Source organism: Taeniopygia guttata, chromosome 3, assembly GCF_048771995.1.
Source record: "Taeniopygia guttata chromosome 3, bTaeGut7.mat, whole genome shotgun sequence".
Taxonomy (NCBI): domain Eukaryota; kingdom Metazoa; phylum Chordata; class Aves; order Passeriformes; family Estrildidae; genus Taeniopygia; species Taeniopygia guttata.
This window is the reverse complement of record NC_133027.1, coordinates 39,801,221-39,809,880: the sequence shown is the minus strand read 5'-3', so window position 1 is coordinate 39,809,880 and position 8,660 is coordinate 39,801,221. Positions and strand designations below refer to the sequence as shown.

The 8,660-nt window shown below is 35.3% G+C and overlaps 1 long non-coding RNA gene across 1 annotated transcript; it reads left to right on the top strand.

Annotated features, from left to right (window-relative positions):
- The first annotated feature begins 3,200 nt into the window (after nucleotides 1-3,200).
- On the top strand, nucleotides 3,201-8,208 carry LOC140683579 (uncharacterized). Its single transcript, XR_012054748.1, has 2 exons — nucleotides 3,201-3,660; nucleotides 5,942-8,208. It is a non-coding gene; the product is annotated as an uncharacterized lncRNA (long non-coding RNA).
- The last annotated feature ends 452 nt before the right edge of the window (nucleotides 8,209-8,660 follow it).

Below are 8,660 nucleotides of genomic sequence, written 5' to 3'. Positions count from 1 at the left end.
AGTTTTTTGTTGTTGCCATTGACTAGAGCAACTGCACAACATCTGCAGCCAGAACACTAAAATTATGATAATTTCACAAGTTAACTAGGGATAAGTTCATTCTCTATTTAGAGAAGAGACTTTCAGGAAGATGTCATGATGTACTCCAAAATACAATAAACTCATTTATATGGACACACTCTCCTCTTAATATCTTCACAAAATGAATGAGTAAGGAGGAATTTAAATTAAGGTCTTACATATTTTACTAATATAGATTGTGTCAATATACTCTTCCGCTTTTACCAAATAGCAGACACTTTTGCTACTAGAAAAAAAGTTATTGTTACATTTGTGGATTCCTCTCTGTCTCTCTGAAAACAGCAGTACCTACTTCACCAGCCAGTCACCAAATCAACATGAAGCTCTGAATGTTTAATGATTTTGCATAAGTAGGTATAGTAGAAACAGTTTGGTCATTCACAAAATAAAAGCAGTGATTATTTATTTCTTGTCTCTTATTCAATTCACATTATAAACAAAGATAAATCAAGAGTCTGTTTGTTGTTAGGGTTCTCATTTTTGAGTGGTCTACTGCTGAAAAATACAAGAATCAGAGAGTGAAACCAACTAGTCCGTAGCATTCAGTAACTTGAATGGAAAGAGGATCCAGATGTTATTTAAACCAAAGGAGAAAAATCATCTGAATCATATAAGGAATTCAAAAGCGCAGGAAGACAAATCTTTCACTGTTCCAAATCTAGCTGCATAAATAAGTAACATAGAGAAATATGTGAATGAAAACAGATCTGATACAAACAGAAAATAGACTATATAGGTACAAACTGAAATTAAAAAATAAAGAAGAATCTGGGAAGGTTTACACTTCTGTGCTTCCTATTCATTGCTTGTGAGTCAAGCCATAGAAATTGCTCCAATCCCATAAGTTAAAGTGATTAGGAATAGAAGAATCAGTGGTAATATGCAACAAGAGTAGGAAGATATCTATTCAAATTAATATTTTCCTGATTTTTCTGTAAATCTGATGATGATGATGATGAAAACACTGATAAGGTGATGAGTGTGTGAATAGTAGTTATTATCCATTATAAGAAATATTACTACAACTGGGATAGGTCCAAAAGATGAAGATCTTATCCAAAGCAGGAACAAAGTCTTTTTATTCCAGTGTTTGGAGCAAAATGAAACATAGAATTGTAGACTTCACAGCCAGATTTTGTAGTATTTTTTTTTCCTTGGTTGTTTCATATCATTGGAGAATAAAAGATAAGGTGTGAAAAGGAGGGCAGAATGACAACCCATTAGTCTGATAAATAATAATATTCAAGGCTTTTTCTGAAAGGCATTTTGAAAGAAAGAATAAGATATTGCCACTCTAACCTGATAGAATGCATTGAAGAATGATTGATTTTCTAGATGGGAAAAGAGAACAGATCTTATCAGTCTGATACCACACAGGAATTGTTAGTTAAGAAGAGGAGAAAAAAAGGATTAATCTGGGAATTATAAAGTAGAGAAGGGACTAAAGGAGGGGTGACAATAGGAGTAAAGAAGAGGAATGAACTCAGGTAGAGGGAGGCTGCAACTGCAGTTCTTTAGTGATTGGTCTCTTGAGTGGTTTCGCTAATGTTTTTTTTTTAATAACCTTGAAAGGAATATGATACTGAGTTAAATGAAACATGTAACTTGTTAGGAAAATTGGGATGTCATGCAGAAAGAATTGGATGACCCTGAGTACTGGAAAAATAGGAGCAGAATGAATTCAATAGTAAGAAATATATGGTTGTGCATTTAGGAATTAGAAATAACAGTTTTCCCAGTAAATCAGAAATTCATTATTTAGAAAAGACTGAGGAAGAAAATCTGTCTCTATCACAAACAACTATGTACATCACAACAGTATGACCATGAAAAAGAAAAATGTGATCCTATAGAGTATCATTTGAAGTATTTTCAGAGGAGACAGGTGGGAATCAATGACATTGTACAAGGCAAAAGTGAAACGTCATGAAAAACAGTGTATGTAATTCTGATCAAATACAATACAAAAGGACGTATTGAAACTGGAATAGGTTGGAGAAAGGTGCATAAGATCAGAAGAAAACCTCACAAAAAGAAACACAATGTTGTTGGGTATTTATAAATTTAGTCATGGAAAAGAAGGTCAAGAAGGACTGAAAACACATATAAGGTGTGAACACAAAAAACCAAGTTTAACTCTTTAAGTGATAATGATGATTTAGGATTTAAACAGAACAAAAGACAATTAGGCAGGTCATGAATAGACATAGAGAAGAAAGGAGAATAAGATTTCTGACTTAAGAACAATGATTTATCTACAGAAAGAGCACAGCCTCAAAAAAGTCTGACCTATTTTTAAAGTGGATTTTGTTTATTAAAAAGATTATGTGTTATAGATATCTGTAATATCAGAAACTGAACTACATTTGAAAAATTAATTTTATCCTAGTCCTATGTTCCTAAGTGTTTGCTGACTTACCAGTGAGACAGACTTATCACCACCTAATGTAAATTAAAATGACAGATTTCCGCCCTTAGTCCTACTGCCAGATGAAATCCCTAATCAACATCAGCAGCACATGGTATATACAACTTTTCATTGAATTAGATATCACATGTCAATTGGAACTGGAAATCTTTGTTATGTTAAGATATTTCCAATTTTTATTTACATATTTTTTAAAAAAGAAAAGGCCTTTATTTGCATTCAGTGCCACTGTGCTAATGTGTGTCCCTTCCAATTTTTAAAAGGTAGGTGTGTAGGGTAGGTTAGTAACTGGCATGATTGCGGGTGTGAAGAGTCTGCCACAACATACTGTTTCAGGACTTTCCAGGCACTCCAGTTAGAGCTATGTATGACCTTTTGGGAAGGTAGGAACCATCTGTTTCTAGTGGGATAAAGCTTCTGGTTTTAACCCTGAAGGGCTGAAAAATATTGAACTTAAAGTCTTTTTTACATTTAAGGCAGAGTGCATTTTGAAAGGAAGTGTGGGAGAAATACAGAAGCAATTCTCTGGCAGTTATTGCTTGAAGTCACTCTGAGTTTTAGAATGGCAGAAATAATCCATGAAGAAATGATACAATGCAGGAGAGAATAAAACATTATATTAGCTTAATATACTACAGTCCTCCAAAATTAGGACATAGATAACTCATGACATATTTATCACTCACAGAGCCGCTTTAACAGTCTATTCAGTAGAAGAAAACTGGTTTTAGACTTTGTGAATTCATGGGGACAGTGTGACAAAACATTCAGATATCTGTAGGTAGTTAGATTACGAGGACTGAAAAAGATAAGCTTAACTTAATAAATTTTTTAAAGGAAAAAGCTAACAGTAGGATCTCTATTAACTAGAGAATGAAATTAAGTGACTCAAACCAAAAAGGTAAACCAAAAAGGTAAAGCAAAGCAATGTAAAATGATATTCCTGTCTATTGATGCTTCTATATAAACTGAAGAGGAATCCAGTTGCCCAAGAGAGGTGATGAAGGCCTTCTTCTCTAAACAATTTGAAGATATTTTTTCTTACAGGGGGATGTTTCAGAGATACCTGAATTCCCTGCACCCACAGTGGTGTGACGTGATGTCTCTTGGAGAGGGATATGTTGTATGCTTCACTTCAGATCCTGCTGCAGGTGAGAGAGCTTTTGCTGGCAATATTCTACATACTAATAATATTCTATATTGGCAACATACAGACAAAAAGATGCTTCCTTCCATCATGTCATCCTGAAATTAGGATTTAGCTCTCCTCACCTCTTTTCTTCAGAATTCAGGAACAAAGGGGAAACATGGATTGCTTTCATCATTTGGGATCTGTCTTGCTAACAGCTGCCTTTGCCAAAGTGCTGGTCCTTTATATTGAAAGTTAGCAGTAATGACAGCCTTAAAACATGAAGCAGAACACCAGTCCCAGAGTAGGGCAAATGTTTTAATTTTCATCTAGTTCTTTTCTTACCAGATAAATACCAGTCTTCCTTTGCTATTGCCCCATGGCTTTTAACTGCTTGATTGCAAACAAGCTGAGTGTTGCAAAATTCCGCAGACCTGAGAGTTTGAGCACTTTGTCAGCATTTAAGTGTTCCATTCCCTCTTGTGATTAGCTTAGGACCTAGAACAGGATTCTACTACTAGACTATATCACGCCTTTATAGGAAAAAAAAAATCCCAATCAACAGACAGCATGTCAGAGGATGCTAAATATAATCTCATAGTTCATATTTGTCAAGTTTCTCTAAAGGCTTTGCCAGAGTTCGGGTGTCTATTTGCACTGCCTGGTGTGAATGCAATTCATATGTCTGGGCAATTAAAATTAAGCACCCAGGGGGGTTTAATCTAAGAATGAAAATACTGCATTTAAATGCCTTAGGAATTAGACTATTTCAAAAAGTACAAGGATATTGGATTTCTTTTAGGGACTATGATGGATTTAAGGCAGAGTGTATCTCACCATGAAGTCCTAGACTTGGATTTTACAAAAAAAACTGCAAAAAAGTGCACACTAAGAATGGATTTTAAAAGTAAGCTGGCAGGTTGCATGTTTCTTGCATATTAATGAAGTTCTGTAAATAGGCTTTATTCACTATAGAAACAACAGAATTTTATTTAATGTAATTTTCTGTTTTATGAAGAAAATATAAAATTGTGTCTCTTTACTTGTGTACACATACAAACAGATATTAATACACTTTTACGACATAAGTTTAAGAACCAAATGACCTATATAGTTTATTTACTACACAGTAAGAGAAATCCACTTTAATAACTCCTATTTTTAGATGCAGGGCAACAAGGAACAGATTAATGAGGCCTAATACTATGAAAAGGAAATTAACAATACATATGGAGATAATACTTCACAGCACAAGCCAGTAGGGGACTATTCTCCATTAGAAGCCCGAATTTTGTGGAGGTTCAATGCTGCAAGTGAATGCATTACAATATTGGCAGATAGTTACAGTTTGCAGAACTGTGGAAATTCTGTGTTCTATCAGGATATTATCAACAGATATTGGAAAGCTCACCCAAACACCTTTGGTCCTGCTGAAACCCTTGGGATAATCATCTTTCCCAAACATCAGAACAATAATATGCAAGGTTACAAGAACAACAACAAAATTGTTTGAAATGTGAAATTCCTTCACTAAATGAAATTAAAAGAACCTATTCTAGTAGGTCTCAACCTTGTAAAGAGTTCACATTCCTATGTTTAGCTGTGCGAATAGTCATATTGATTTCATATTCAAAAATCTTCATGGGATTAAGGTTTAAATTGGGGTCAGATGTCTCTGGTCACTTCTGTTGCCCTTCTTGAACTCCAAGGTACTACTCACACACTCAAAATTAGATGTTTGCAAGGTCAGAGTCTCAGTCTGGAAACAAAGAAAGTAAAAGCAGATACAATAGAGAAGTAATTTTGCACGGTACAATGATCAAAAAAAATAAAACAAAAAGTTTATTTTTATATCCAGTTATGAAGATGCTTACACTGAGTTGTATAACAAATCTTGGTGAATAGTCCCTCAGGAACATATTTCCTGATACTAGTTTGGATTCTGTCTCATAAGATTTAGAAAAGGAAATTGGGATAGGCTTGTAGCAGAAATTTGCATGCTAGTCTTCAGGCATATGGCTCAATACATTTAATAACTCCAAATTCTATACAGTAGATGAAGATGTATATGTTTCACACGCCCAAAGTAACCAAGACACCTAAAAGAGGACACAAAGCCAAAATGAAGTGGATAGATCTCTGGCAGCCTGAACTACTCTAATTGCTGGTCTTGCTTTTTTCTACACTGTTGGGTAGGATTTTGAGTTCCCTCCTTACCCCAGCTCTGTTGTTGCTTCATTATTTGCCTTATGAAAGTGCTTCAGTGCACTAATCAGTCACTTCTATTGTCTAATTTCCTGTAGATATATTGAATTGTGTTCATGAAAGACAGTGTCAAACAAGTACCAGAACCTTTCAGAAGAAGTCATGGGAATATTTGACCACAGGGTCAGTGCATGGAGCACAAAATGGATCACAAAATGGAGCACAACATTTTCCAGTTACGGACTTGGACTATCACAAGACTCTATTTCATCAGAAAAGCTCTATTTCATCAGAAACTCCTCAGAGATATACTCCTCCAAGGACATAAGAATCACTGTTGCTGATTTCTGTTCAGCTTTCAGAAATATTCACTGGTCTTTGATTAAGCATTGGCATTAGGACTGGTGTCTTTAATATAGATGTTTTCTCTCCTCTGCTTTCTTTATCTTACCTAAAGAACATATATAGCATATAGCAAAGAATATATAATTCCCACTCCCTCCTTTCCCTTTCCCTTCCTCCTTTGCTAAAGCAGTATAAACAATAATCTGCTATGTAAATGGTTAAAGAAGGTGGAACACTTACATTTCTACCTGATGAAGCTGTTTCACTATTTCTGGCTCATTTATATTGCCTCGAGAAGGGGGTGATCCCACATTCCAGGTGAGTGCTCTAACTGGCAGGCTGGCAAATTGTTCTGCTCTACCACTGGCTCCTCTGTTATTCAATTATTTCCTGGTAAATGAGACAGAAGAGGCTGAGAAATTCCCATCCTGGAATACCTTATCAGTGGTATCCCCAGGCAGCTTGGGTTCAGTCAGAAGAAAATTCAAAATGTAGCTCCCTCACATCTCACCAGCCACTGAATTGCCCCTTCAATGTTACAGCAGCTTTGCCTTTCTTACAGTCTGGCTACTGTGGATCTATCCAGGTAAAATTGTTCTGGAAATACTTGCTTTATTAATCAAGCTGAGATTTGAGCAGGATCTTGGCACCTCACTCTTTAATTCTAACAGAATTAAACTATTGTGCATGACAGGATTAAATGGCTAGGAGAACTTTACTAGTGGGAATTTAGGTGTTCAAGGGCTTTTACATTGGCTCCTGCACTAAGTCATAAGGTGGAGGGCTGTGAAACCCAGTAGTGTTATGGAGAAAGGTGTGCTTTACCACTCAGGAATGAAATCCTTGTAGTGTGCATCAATGTTTCATCTAGAGAGCAAGCCCTTGTCTCAGGAATATAATTAATAGAACACAATATTGCATCCTATTTTTAGGCAAATAATATTTAAGAATCAAATAGAGATTACAGGTATGACTGAATTCAGCTTGCAATTTTCTTTAGCTATGTATGTACAAGAACTACTTTAATGACTCAGGCTATAAAATAATCACTGATCCCTAGTTACAGAGGAAATTTTTTTGTCTGTGTGGCAGTACAAAATCATTGGGGTTACTTTCTCTTTCCCTGAGTAGTTTTTACTGAAATTTCTACTATGTTCCTTCTTCTGTTATATTTTCAAAATCAGTATCCCCATGTGGATGCATACATTTTCAGCATTGCTTTCACAAGTATGAGCTAACAAAGAAACAGGCAAGGAAATTGTAAGTTATGCTTTAAAAAATAAACTGAGAATTTAAAGACATAATCAGTGTACTTGGATTTTGGTAAGGTGCTTGTCTATTCATTTTACTGGCATTCAAATAAACTCCAAATGCAAGTAATTGACAAACAAAGATTTCCGGGGAGCCTGTGAAAAGTAAACACAGAAGTCATGTAAGCACTTTCAAAAATCTCACCCCACAGATGGGATTCATCCCTCTTAGTGCAGCTGTGTAAGAGCTAGCCTAGTCTAAGAAATCTGTCAGGTCTCCTTTTGTAATCATTGAAGAGCAAGAGGCATATCCAGAAGGCAACTTTTCTGATTTCTAAGTCTCCATGGAAGGGGAGGAGAATTCCAAGAAGTCTAATTTTTCTTTGATCACTCTTAGTTAAGTCATACATTTAACTTTCTCTAACACTCAATTCTTGTCAAGATTAAGAGGATGGGTATTTCCTAATTTGTTAAAATCTAATGATCAAAACTCAAGTGCGTTTAATTCACTTCTACTTCATTCCTTAGTCCAGACTCCCACTGGTTCAGACTTCTGACACACTGGCCTTCGTGCTAACTCACTCAAAAGTTTGTCAAATTTAGAATGACTATTGTAGGAAGTAGGGAGTCCACACTTGTTAAAAGTTCAAAGATGCTTAGGCTGGCATTCCTAATTTTCTGGGTTTTTTCCCCCCAATGTATAACAAGGTCAATAGTGTATAGAGTGTAAGACAACATTTAAAAGTAAAAAAAGTTAACATCGGTTTTCATTAATGTATTCTTTTACATTTAAGAAAACTGCATATTTGTTACATATATTGCTAATTTTTGCTGTGTTTTTAAAATTTCTTTTTCTCAAAGTATTCTTCCAAAATTTTCAGCCCAAAGCAAAAATAACAACCTACATATATTGACTGATAATCAAAAATATTTACAGGTGCTCCTCATCATATTCATGCATTGGTTAAAAGCATCTTTTAAAGCATTTCTAAAGCTTTGTAACCAGTACAAATACTTAGTAATAAGTATTTTTGTACAACACAAAACACTCTCTGGCACTTTGTAATAGCTTTTTCAATCAGTATTTCCTTTGTGCTCCCAGCTTCACAGCACTGTTATTTGTGTATATGGTTACATTTGAATCTGGATGCAGCTGTGTGCAGGATTCAGCTGACGGTAGCATAAAATGTATCCTTTCCAGATTCAGCTGTGACAGAAAGAA